The following is a 12478-nucleotide window of genomic DNA, read 5'->3' on the forward strand; positions in this document are numbered from 1 at the left end:
TCAGCTCAGCCAGTTCAAGGAACCTTTATTTTTAAAGATATTCATAATGATAAAAAATACAATAATGTGCAAAAATCACTCCTCATGGGGATCTAGAAGCCCGTGTAGTTACATCTTCTTATACCTGCTATCACCGTGTTTTGGATTTATTTTCAAAATGTTAATGATGATAAAAACATAATATGCAAAATCCCTCCTGACGTGGGATTCCAGAAGTCCACTTAAGTACATTTTCTAATCCCTGCTATCACCTTTGTTTTCAATCTGGCACAACCCTTTCCCAGAGTGACTCAGGTGTCATCCGATCTGAATGCCACAAATAAAAAGCTACATAACCTGATGATCTACTGCTTCCTGTGAAGAGTCCTGCAAGGTAAGAAACATGTAGATGGCGAAGCAAATATTGTACTGAATGGATTCGCAGAACCCCAAGAAGGGATAACATCACGAAAACAAACAGTGGTTCTAATCTTCAGCTTTAACCCACTGAAAATAACTTTTACTCATGTGGCATGAGAAATTAAAACATTTAACAACCTATTTTCTTTTAAGGAGTATTATGAAACAATCTATGGGAACTACAGAGGCAGAATATTTTGTTAAGGTCTGAAACTGTTAATATGTGAGACAATAGACAAAAGCATTTTGATTCTGAACAGCTGGGGCTCAGTTGTGTTCCAATGAGCCCCTCCAAGAAGTGGGCAAAGGAAAAACCAAATAGAAAGATCACCCAAACAGAAGGGACCAGTATCTTGGGAGGAATATAGATAGACTCCTAAGTAGTTGTGAGACATTTGTTGTAGTTGAGTCCTCCTTAAACCCATCCTTGTAGAAGGCAACAGTACATAACAAGGAGTTAGTGAGCCACCATGGACATTGTGAGATTCCATGAAAATGTGCCTTTAGATAAAAATGGGTCTGGCTCTTGAAACCTCTCTCGATTCTGGTAAGATCTGAAAGGAAGGTCACAGAAAGGTTCTCTCAGTGTTCAAATAACTTGGTCTTCTCCCAGATAGAAGACATAATAGGTGGAATGTACTCTACCGATTAAATAGTACAGTTGTGTTTTTAATCCTAAGATTTCTAAATGAGCTGAAAAAAAATCAGGGTTATTGCACAGCTCCCCTTTGCAAGCGAGTGAAAAGAGTGAAAGCTGATCTGAGCTAGAAGAGTGCTGAATTGTAAGATAAAATGACAGCCTTTTAAGATAACTGGGGATAAATGTAATCAATTATGGTGTCCAGTGGCTGCAAGTGCAAAAGGAACAGCTGAGGTGATATGATGAGCTAGCTCCTGAAGAGGTGGAAATGACAACTTTGTGGTGCTGAGTAAAGTCCCTTTTTCTTAGTCAAAGCTTGCATTCTAGGTCATGGGTGAGCGTAATGTGTGCTGATAACAATTGCCTCAATTGGAATATAACAGGAATTATTAAACATAATATTGATATACGATTGATTGAAAATATTCCTCTTATAACATCCTACTATTCCAGAAGACCTGGAGAGCGTAAATGCTTGCACGTCAGGACTATGGCAGACCGGTTACTCCACAACAAACGTGACAATGTCCCATCTCCCATCTTCCATATTACCATCTCCTATTATGACTGGACGGGATACCCTTTATGTTCCTGACAGAGTAAACCCCTCCCCTAAGCTCTAAATCAGGCCCTATGTACCCTTTGAAACGACAGTGATGCAGGAAATGAGGCGTAGATGTTCTGGAAGTCTTTATGTATTAAGACACATGTTATCAACTTGATTGTGGGAGTAAATGTTTGGGGCAAAATATTTTAATGGTAGGGTTTAGATTGCTATTATCGTATGTCTTAGATATAATATTTGGAAAAAAGTTAACTGTAGTCTGCACTTACAAGCTAAAATAGGATTATCATCTTGAATAAAGTATTCATTTCAATTAAAACAAAATATTCCTAGCTATTAATAATGTGATATTATGTGACTTCAGTTCTAATATACTAATAAATAGGTCCTTATGCAATGGAACATGTTAAGTTTATCAATCAATGGCATTACAGCTTTGGAAATCCCTAATGATTTATTTTATGAATCTCTCTTAATCTCTCATTGAATGTTATTTTACTTGAAAATATGCTGACTAATGGCTCACTTCTGAGAGATGACCCCGGCACATCCTTTGCCTCAGCTCTAAGTTCATATATTATTGGCTAATTGTTTATGGACCTCAATTTGTGGCAGCATGTGAAGCATTTCAAAGTTCTTGCCTCCAGTACACAAGAAGCATTTTAAAGCTTTTGCCTCCAGTGAAAGTGACAATTTACTCCTGCTGATTTGTCAGTCTTCAATTAACTGGGTGCTTCATACTCTGTGAAATCAAAACAAAATCTAATACCCCATTGAAGGTTGCAAGGGTTGTGGTGCATTATGTGGTATGGTTGTGGGATCTTACAGTCTAATACCCTTGCAAAGGTAACATGTGTAAGTATGTGCCCGTTTACCCATAAATTGTAGAGCCCTCCACAGGTATCACCCTGGTATCCTTTGATCCAGCCTTCCAATGACTTCACAGAAGCATGTTCAGCCTACCTATGTCTGAAGTGAATCCATGTGAGTATTTCTGAACTTCTGCCCTATATTCTTTACATTGAAGACCAAAAAGCTCAATGAGTGCCTTCTTCATATGTGACTGACTCTGCCACATCATCTTCCATTGTCAGCAGCCTATGATCTCATCTGTTGGAATCTGTTCTCGCAGTAAGTATCCCCAGTGGTGGGCATCGCCTTTCTCCTCCTAAGGGCCCTCTTGTAAGATGCTAGCCATTTGTGTATATCACTCCCTTCAGTATACTTTGGCACAATACCTTTGGGCAACCTATGGTCATAGGCACCCCCTGCATTTACCTCTGTCTTTGCTGCTGCCACCATGTCCTTGAGACTTCAATCCAATTTTACAGCTTTTCTCCTTCAGGGCCAGTTTCCTTTCTTCTAAGGCCAGCTTCCCCTCTTGGATCTCTAAGAGGCTGTGCTGGACCTCCAGGTCCTTTCCCCTCATCACTGAATTGGAACTCTTCTCACTGCCAGACTTGGAGCTTGAATGAATTGTGAGGGCCACACTCTCATTGACTCCCTTGACCTCCGCATCAGAGAGGTTTCTGCCATCCTTCTCATCCCCATTGTCAAGGGTGATCTCCTCTGTAAGTTAGGCTTGGGCTCTCCTGGGCACTGAGGGTGTGCTTGAGGTCCTCTTTCTTGGCAGTGATCCTCAAGCTTATTTTTCTGTCCCTGCGCTGCACCCTCAAGACATTAATCTTCCGTGTGGGTAGAATGGCCAAGTCAATTTCTATGTTTTCCTTTCTTTGGAGATTCAGCAAAAACTTTATCAAACTGTTTGTAACTTTTGTTGACTTTGTGACCTTTTTAAACAAGTCGGTAAACTCATGGAAAATTGTGCCTTGGATATATAGAACTGGGCAAAAATGTTTAAAACTTCTTCTCGGCATCGACTTGGCAGATTTAGGCACCAGAATGGGGTTTATGGTGTATTATGTGGTATGGTTGTGCGACCTTACTGTGTAATACACTTTAAAAATTATCTTGGTTTTAATCAGGCATATTTGTAAAACTTTTATCTCAACCTTGGGAAGCTGTGGCTTTCAGTGGGAAGGCTTAAACAAAAGCACTAGTGTAAAATATTTAGAAGCACCAAACAGCAAAATAAGAATGTCACATAACACAAAAGAAATCCAACACCTTTTTATAAGCAAATAGATTATATTTTTATGACTTTTTTTAGATACCAGGAAGTGCAAATCTCACCAGAGAGTTCTAGTGAAATAGATTTTAAAGTAAAATGTCAATCTCCACTTTTTAGTCCAAAGCCCAAACAAGAATTGGTAACTGTAAAGTTTTGAAACGTTTGAACGCGTTGTGTTCATCTACTCTGGGCCAGGTGGGGTGACCAATTCTGACTGGGAGATAGTCAGCAGAGGACACTAAAGAGTATTTAGGCAGTTACCTAGTCATCAAAGCAGTCTCAAGTACAGTTTCACATGTTGCATGAAGAACTCCATCGACTTCAATGGAGTGGTCCTGCTGCTGGGGAAGACAATTCTCTGCCTCCCTTTCACTTGCCCATACTCACTGCATCTACTGAAGCAGAAGTGGAGGATGCTCTTTCTCTCATCACAGCAAAAACTTGGAACAGCCTCCCCATGCACTTCCGTACCATCACCTAACTGCTGGAATTCCAAATGGCCCTCAGAGCCTGGCTATTTAAATAAGTCCCCGGGACCTGCAAGCACATGGAAACCCTATCAGGTGATTAGCTGTGCACTATAAATCCTGATTGTTTGATTGGTTTGCTCAGTGGCGAGTCACAGAAAGTGGCTACTGATTTGTTGGAGGCACTTCTTTGGTCTGGGGCTCAGGAGTGACTTTTCTGTGTGTCAGGAGCCATAGACACAGTCCTTTCTTCACTAGTCCAAGGTGTGGCAGGTGCTGTTCAGCAGTTATTGCAACCTCTTGTGCCAGGTCTATGGGTCAGCAGGGCAGTTCTGCTTCAGGACTTTCTGCAAGTCTGTTATAATCTGAGGTTCAGGGCGCCATATTTATGCTCAGAAGGTCACTAGCCAATGAGCTACCAGGAACCCCCCCCCCACCCTGTGGTAACTGCTGCCTATGTTAGGTGTCTAGCAATACCAGTGTATTCTATTCTGCCCACTCCCAAGATGTCTGGAGCCTTTCCTTGAATGTTAGTGTTGTGGTCTGCCCTGTATGCTTTAATTCCTTGGTTCCTAGTCCCTCCTCCTCTGGTTTACTCCCTGGCCCCCTTGAGGTACCCTCGCTGACCACTTTGAATCTCCTTGTAGTCCCAGGCCGCATCTGATCCTTAGTGTTATAGCCCCCCATAGGCCCTCCAGTCCCACCTACTGTATTAGGGTTCTTCTTGGTGCCTTACTGTGCTGCACTGTGCCCCCTTTAGGCCTGTCCCACCTACATAATTAGAGGTCCTTAGTTTTGTCACAATAGGCGCCCTTCCCCTCTGTCGTTTTTTCTCATGTGCTGGAAGCATCTGGTATTCACACTCTAAATCTTGTGAGAATTCCTGTTCCTGTGAGTTTTTGTTGCCATAACGCGTGTAGCAACTGGGCACGGCCTATAAATACCACACCGATTCCCCACACCTTTGCTTGGCATCAAGGATTTCTCACAGAGTAGTGCTTTCAGTTACACAATCTCTGAAGAACTTAAATGCCTGAAGCTCTCCATGTCTTTCTGCTGGAGATCCCTTTTCACCAAAACTCCTAGATACCTCACTGGCTGATATTCCATTCAGCATTTGAAAGAAAAGAAACACAGATATTTTAAAAAGCAGTACCTAACCTTTTTTTTCAAATGAAAAAGGTGGTCAGTGAACTAAACATCATAAGAAACGAAGGCTACTTTGTTTTGTTTACAAAAGACTCATGCCAGACGTTTGTTAGCCGAAGAACTGTGATACTTTCAAAAAAAGGATTTAAATACATTTCTTCTCTAATTCTTCAAGAAGCAATAGAGGTGGAAGAACCAAGATCAACAAAGCAGTGTACTTTGGTGAGTGTATTAAATAATTTGACTGTGCATAAAACAATACTTTTAAAGATTGTATGATTGAGTGTTCGGGCGGGTAACACATATTTATTTGTCGTTTCCTACATAGACCAAGGAGTTGAGAAAGGCCAATCATAAAGTAAGCCAGTCCTCTTTGTTGGTAATGAGGGCCAGATTTGATTTCAAACGGATGAAGAAAAACCAGAGCTCCTCTCCAATCCCAACATTCCCAAAACCCCATTTCCCCTGGGAAACAACCATCAGTACCCATAGCCACCTATGTTTTGACCGTTTCTTAACTAGGAGATTGGGTGGACCCTTTTTGCTCCTGCAGATGCCTACCATTAGGTGAGTGATTCTTGACAGAAGTGTGGTGGCCCACCCTAGAGGTGTGTCTCCTTGTGGGATACATGCCTCTGGGGAAACTGGTTTGGGTACTGATCATCCCTCTCTGTTTTCACTGCCAGCCTATCTAAATGTACAAGGGGTAACCCTTCAGTGGTTTGATTGCCATTTGCCCACCAAAGGCGGCCTGCCTTTAAAGCTCGTCTTTTGGGCGAACACCCTGAGTGAATTCCTGCAAAGACTACAAACTGAAAGCTTGGCACCCTCTATCCATTGAGGACACTGAGCAATAATGAAGACAGTCCACTAAGAGGTGCCCGCAGGCCCTTGGCTCCACCATATATACTACCTGGGAAGAGCCACATCAGTGCTGAACTCACTTCCATCATCAACACTTCCCTCAAGACAGCCACCTTCCCAGAAAATTTGAAACACACCAAAGTCAACGCTCTCCTCAAAAAAAACCTCAGCTGACCCTAAAGTACTCGGAAACTACTGACACATCTTGTTCCACTTCAAAGAGAAGACCATCAACAGACAACTCCTTAATCTCCCAGAATGCTACAGACTCCTGGATAACTCACAAACAGGATTCAAAACAACCTGAGCCCCCAACAGCCCTCATCTCTGCCACAGACGACATGAACACAATCCTTAACTGTGGACAGACTGCCACCCCATTCTTCTTGACCACTCCTCCACTTACGACACCGTCACCCAATACCCACTCATCGCCAGAATACACACAGAAGGAGTAAAAATGATCAGCACTCAAATGGATAGCTTCCTTTCCTCTGTGAAAGAACACGATGAGTCAGGCGCACTCCCAAAAACCTCCTCTGCGGAGTCCCACAGGGTTGATCACTCAGCCACACACTTTTCAACATTTACATGACTCTTCTAGCTAACATCATCAGATCCCACAGAATCAACATAATCACCTGCACTGATAACATTTGTTCATTTTTTCTCTCTCAGATGACACCATCACCACCAAGACAAATTTTCAGCAGTGCATGCCCAGCATCGCAAATTGGATGAAACAAAAGTGCCTCAACCTTAGCACCAACAAAACCAAAGTGCTGATGTTTGGGAATAAGAGTTTACCTTGGGACTCCACCTGATGTCCCTCGAACTCTGATCCACACCTACCCCAACCAGTCACGCTAGGAACCTAGGCCTTATTCTGGACATGAACATCACTACGAAGTCCTGTCACCTCCTCATGCTTCCACATTCTCTGCATGTTAAAAAAAAATCTCAGCACTCAACCCTCCATCATGCAGGACCTAATCATAAGCAGATTGGACTACAGCAATGCACTCTATAGCAGAATCCCAACATATCTACTTCACAGACCTCAAACCATCCAAAACGCTGCCGCTAGACTAGACTTTGACCTCCCACACAGAACCCACACCCCTCCTCAGAGAGCACCACTGGCTTCCCATCCAGAAGTGCTACCAGTTTAAACTTCTCGCACATGCATTCAGCTCACTACACATCATGGGGGCCAAAAAGCCTCAGTAAATTGGCTTTACATACATCAACCTAGACACCTGCGCTCAGCATCCCTCTCACTCGCACACACATTCCACAGAAACAGAATGGGAGGTTGATTAATCTCCTTCTAAGCTGCAAAATCCTGGAATGACATTCCCAAACACATCAGGGCCTCCCCCTCACTGCTTGATTCTGCAAGAAGCTGAAGACCTGGCTTTTCAATTAGTCTTTTTGATTGACATTTGAGACTGCCTGAACTCCCACCCAACCTGACCACACGCCTCCTCTCACTTGCTCCGTGGCTAAATACCCTCACAGTTGACAAGCAGCTATGCAGATCCACCTTACTTGACATTACAGTGATCCTGGGAGTCATTTAACCAGTCCCAGGGGAAGGGGGGAAAGGCTGTCTGGTGGCCAGCAACTGTGCAAGGAAACTGGGCAACAGAGCGCCAAGTTTCTAACAGTTGCTGTTCCTTAAAAGTGGTTTTTGCATCAAGTCGGATTTAAATGCCACAATTCATTTGAAACTTTGAACTGCCTATTTGTCTAGTCCCATTCAGAGATTAGCTGGGCTGGGAAGTCAGACTAAAGTCTTGTTAGCCGGCCTCAGTGCACTCACAGAGTTAAAAAGCAGCAGCATCCGTTCAAAATCTGGGGGTGATCATGCAAAAAAGGCAACTATCCATAGTCCTGGTAGTTATCACCTAAGTGGAAGAACCTGATAAGGCCCATCTGCCTTAGCATGGTCAATCCCAGGTCTTTGTTCCACTGTAAAGTCCATACCCTGTATTGACCTGGACCACCTCAACAGTTTGGGATATTCTCCTCTCATCTGCATCAATCACCTGAGAGGTCTGTAGTCAGTTTGAACTTTAAAGTGAGCTCAAACACAGAGGGTCACAACTTCTTCAGGGACCATTCCACTGCAAAGGCTTCCCTTTCCATGACATTCCAAAGCTGCTTTCTGAGGAGGAGTCAACTACTGAGAAAGGCAACTCATTGATCCTGACGCTGATTATTCAGCTGTGACAGTACTGCCCCAATCACATGTTGTGAAGCATCAGTTTAGTCAGCAAACTCTTTGCTAAAAGCAGGTGCCTTTAGGACAGGCGCTGAGCATAAAGCTTTGTTTAGGCTGTCAAAGGTCTTTTGATACTGGTCAATCCAGATTACATTTTTAGATTGTTTCTTGGAGGTTAGCTCTATATAAGGTGCCACAATGGTACCATAATCTTTAAGAAGTCTTCTATGGTACTCAGCCAGGCCAAGAAAGGCTTTAACTTGAGTTTGTTTTCTTAGGAGCATCCCTGGACAGGACATTCTGGATTTTAGGCTGGAGAGGTTGTACATGGCCTCAATCTACTTGATGGCCCAGGTACGCAACAGAACCTTGCCCTATCTCGCATTTGCATGACTTGATAGCCCTGCCTGTTGTATGGCTTGAAGCTCTTCCCTGAGGTGGAACAGGTGATCCTCCCAGCTGGAACTAAATACAGCAATATAATCTAGATACGCTGCACTAAAATCTTCCAAACCTGTGTGCAGTCTATCCACCAACCTCTGGAAGGTGCCAGGTGCATTGTTCAGCTCAAAGGGCATCACTTTGAATTGAAAGTGTCCTTTAAGTGTTAAATAGGCAGACCACTCCTTGGCTGCTGGTGTGAGTGCTATCTGTCAATAACCTGAAGTCAGGTCAAAAGTGCTCAAATATTTTGCAGTCCCCAACTTGTCATTTAGCTTACCAGTCTTAGAATTGGTTGAACATCAGTCCTGGTGACTGCAATTAAGCTTCTGTAGTCCACACAAAATCTATTTTCTTCTTTTCCTCCCTTGGATTGAGGATTGGGCAGAAGAACTGCTGGGTTGGCCTATGGACTACTCCACCAGTAGCATTTGTGCTATATTAGTTTTAGTAGTAGCTTTTACCTCGTCTGGCTAGCTGTAAATTTTACTTTTACAAGTCGTCACCTATGTTCACATCATGTGTACACCAGGGGGTCAATTAAAAAAAAAAAAAAAAGACTTGCAAACTCACTGAGCAGGATATAGCAGTCTTTCTACTGTTGGTCTGTTAAAGTGGAAGGAAGAACTTTTCCCTCCACTGTGCCATCTTTGACATTGGTGGACGGCAGGTCAGGGAGAGGTTCACTCTCCACTTCTTCACCACCATCTGTCACCATGAGCATTGGGATGTCTGCTCTGTCATGATGGAGCTTGAGCCTATTGAGCCTATTTACATGTATCAACCTGTGAGTCGCTGGGGTCTTTATGTAAACCAGATGTGTGAGCGCCCTAATTTCTAAGATAGGGTAAGGCCCAGTCACTTGTCTTGGAGGGCTGTTGAGGCCACAGGCTCTAAGACCCACATGTGCTATGAGGACATCTAGAGATTGACAAGCTCCTGGCTGGCCCCCAAGTACATAGTCCATCATATTTTGTTTGGAGGATTTCTCCCAACTTTCACTCACCAAACTCAAAGGACTTCTTACAAGATGTCCAAAGTGTGCTTTAAATTGACTGAAACCTACTCCTTTTCGAGAACCTCCCTGTATGCAAACAGTAGGCATGGTAGGAGAACATCCCATCTCCTTCTGAGTTTCTTAGCTAAACCTATAATCATGCCCTTCATGGTCTTATTGAATCGCTACTCGAGACGTTTTCCTTGGGGTGGTGTGGGTAGTGAACATATGTCACTCCACACTTATTCCAATTAGCTTTCAGATAAGCAGGCATGACATTTGTGTCCCTGTCTGAAATTATCTCCTCAGGGAATACATCTCTGGTGAAGATGCAAAGTAGAGCTCTAGCTACTGCAGGACCAGCAACTGTCCTAAGAGAAATCGCTTCAGGTTATCTGTTGGCGTGGTCAGTTACTGCCAATATGCCATTATCGCCAGAAACAGTAGGTGGGTCTAGGGGACCAACAATATCAATCCCTAGCTCTCAAAGGGAGTCCCACCACAGGCAGTGGTATAAGAGGAACATTTGGCTTTGCCATCTGTCTTGCCACAGGTTTGACAGGTGACACAGGAACAACAAAACCCCTTCACTTTTTCAGAAATCTGGGGCCCGTAGAAATGGTTGACCAGTTTCTCCAAGGTCTTGGTCTGCCCCTTATGTCCAGCCAAGTGGATGTCATGGGCTAAGTTGAGGAGGAATTCTCTGTACTGTTGGGGGACCGCCACTCACCTGGTTGCTCCTGGTTTGGTGTACCTTGCCTTAATGTACAGGATTCGTTCATTCCCAGTATAACCTATAGGTTCTAGTGACATCTCCTTCATCCTGTTTAACAGCCTGCTGTCTCAGCCCTCAAGAGTGGGACAAGTCTTTTGACCCTTGCGCAAGTATTCTCTGGAAATTCTACCTGCTCCTTGGAGTTTTGCCAGGTCAGGCAAATCTCAAAGAAGCAGCCTCCTGTTCAGGCACTGGACCTTCTCCCTTAGGGTTAGGTGCCTTCTGGGCCTGTGAACTTTGGGAAGTGGCCATGTCAGACCTCCTGCCCTTCAACTTGGAACGAGAGCCTTGAACCATTTTTCCAGGCTTCAAGGTCCCCTGACTTTCCCTTAAGGCCTTCTATGCTCTATTGGAGGCACATACCTACTCACGGAGACCCAGCATTCCTGCATGAGTCCTTCTCTCCACCTCTTCCCAAGTGGAGTGGACGTTTCAAGGTTGTTATTCAGGAGACGTTCCACTGGGATGGCAGGGGATACAGCTACTTTCAGAGGGGCAGTTACCCCTTCCCACTCAAAGTCTACCATAGCTACAGGATGAGACTTTGCAACATTGTCAGAATTAACTATGTGATACACATCATCAAGTATGATTTGTCTTAGGGAAACCAGCTTTTCCATGACCATTGTATCCCATGTAATCCCCAGGGACAACTGTGACTCCCATCCCTACACTTGCATTACCTTTGGTATAATTACCAGTGGCTGACCTCTTTGTGCACACAGTATCTCCCCTCTTGTGCCCTGGTGCTTTACAATCATAGTATACTCCAGTCTTAGTAGTGTCAAAATACCTTCCCATGTACCCCCTCCCCGTTGATTTGGATGTGGCTCTGGGTTCCTCCCTTGGGCATCTAAAGGGGACTCTTTGGGAGCATCTGCCTTTTTATCTTTCCCCTGAAGGGAGGCCTGTCCTCCTTTCTTGTGATCACCACCTTTGAACTTCTTGGGCACCCTAGGGCAAATCCATTCATCAGCTATCTTCCCCCTGTTCAAATAGCTTGGAATCTACCAGATGCTGGTGTAACTTCTCTGAGGTACAATGTGTAAGTGTGTGTTCTTTTACCACTAAAGTGTAGAGCCTCTCATCTGTAGCTACCTGGTTACCTTTGATCAAGCCTTCCAGTGGCTTTACAGAAGCATCTACAAAGTCTACACATCTCTGAGTTGACCCCTTGTGAGTATTTCTGAATGTCTGCCTATATTTTGCAGATGTTAGACCAAACAGCTCAATGAGTGTGTCTTTTATATGTGAATATGCATTTGCCATATCCTCTCCCAGTGTCATCAGCTGATCAAGCCCCACTGTTGGAATCAGTTCTCTCAATAAGGATCCCTAGTGGTGGGCACGCACCCTTCTCATCCTGAACGCCCTCTCATAAGATGCTAGCCATTTGCCTATACCATCCCCCTCAATATACTTTGGCACAATACCTTTGTGGAACCTCAGGTCTTAGGCACCCCCTGTATTTACCTCTGTGGCTTTGTTGCTGGCACCATGTCCTTGGGACTTCAGTCCCATCTCAACTCCTCCAGGGCCAGTTTAATTTCTTCTAGCACCATCCGCCTCTCTTGGATTCTCAGAGACTCAGCTGGGTCTTTAGTTCCTTGGGCCCCCTCACTGAAGTGGAACTCTTCTCACTCCCAGATGTGGAGGTATACTATGAACAAATTGTGGGGGCCATACTCTTGTTTTGTCCTTCACTTCTTCATCAAAGAGCTCTCTGCCATCCTCCTCATCCCCCATTGGGGTGAATCTGCTCTGCAAGTCAGGCTTGAGCTCTTTTGGCTTCCTCCCAGGCTCTGAGGAACTTAACAAGGCCC

Source organism: Pleurodeles waltl, chromosome 10 (genome assembly GCF_031143425.1).
Source record: "Pleurodeles waltl isolate 20211129_DDA chromosome 10, aPleWal1.hap1.20221129, whole genome shotgun sequence".
Classification (NCBI taxonomy): domain Eukaryota; kingdom Metazoa; phylum Chordata; class Amphibia; order Caudata; family Salamandridae; genus Pleurodeles; species Pleurodeles waltl.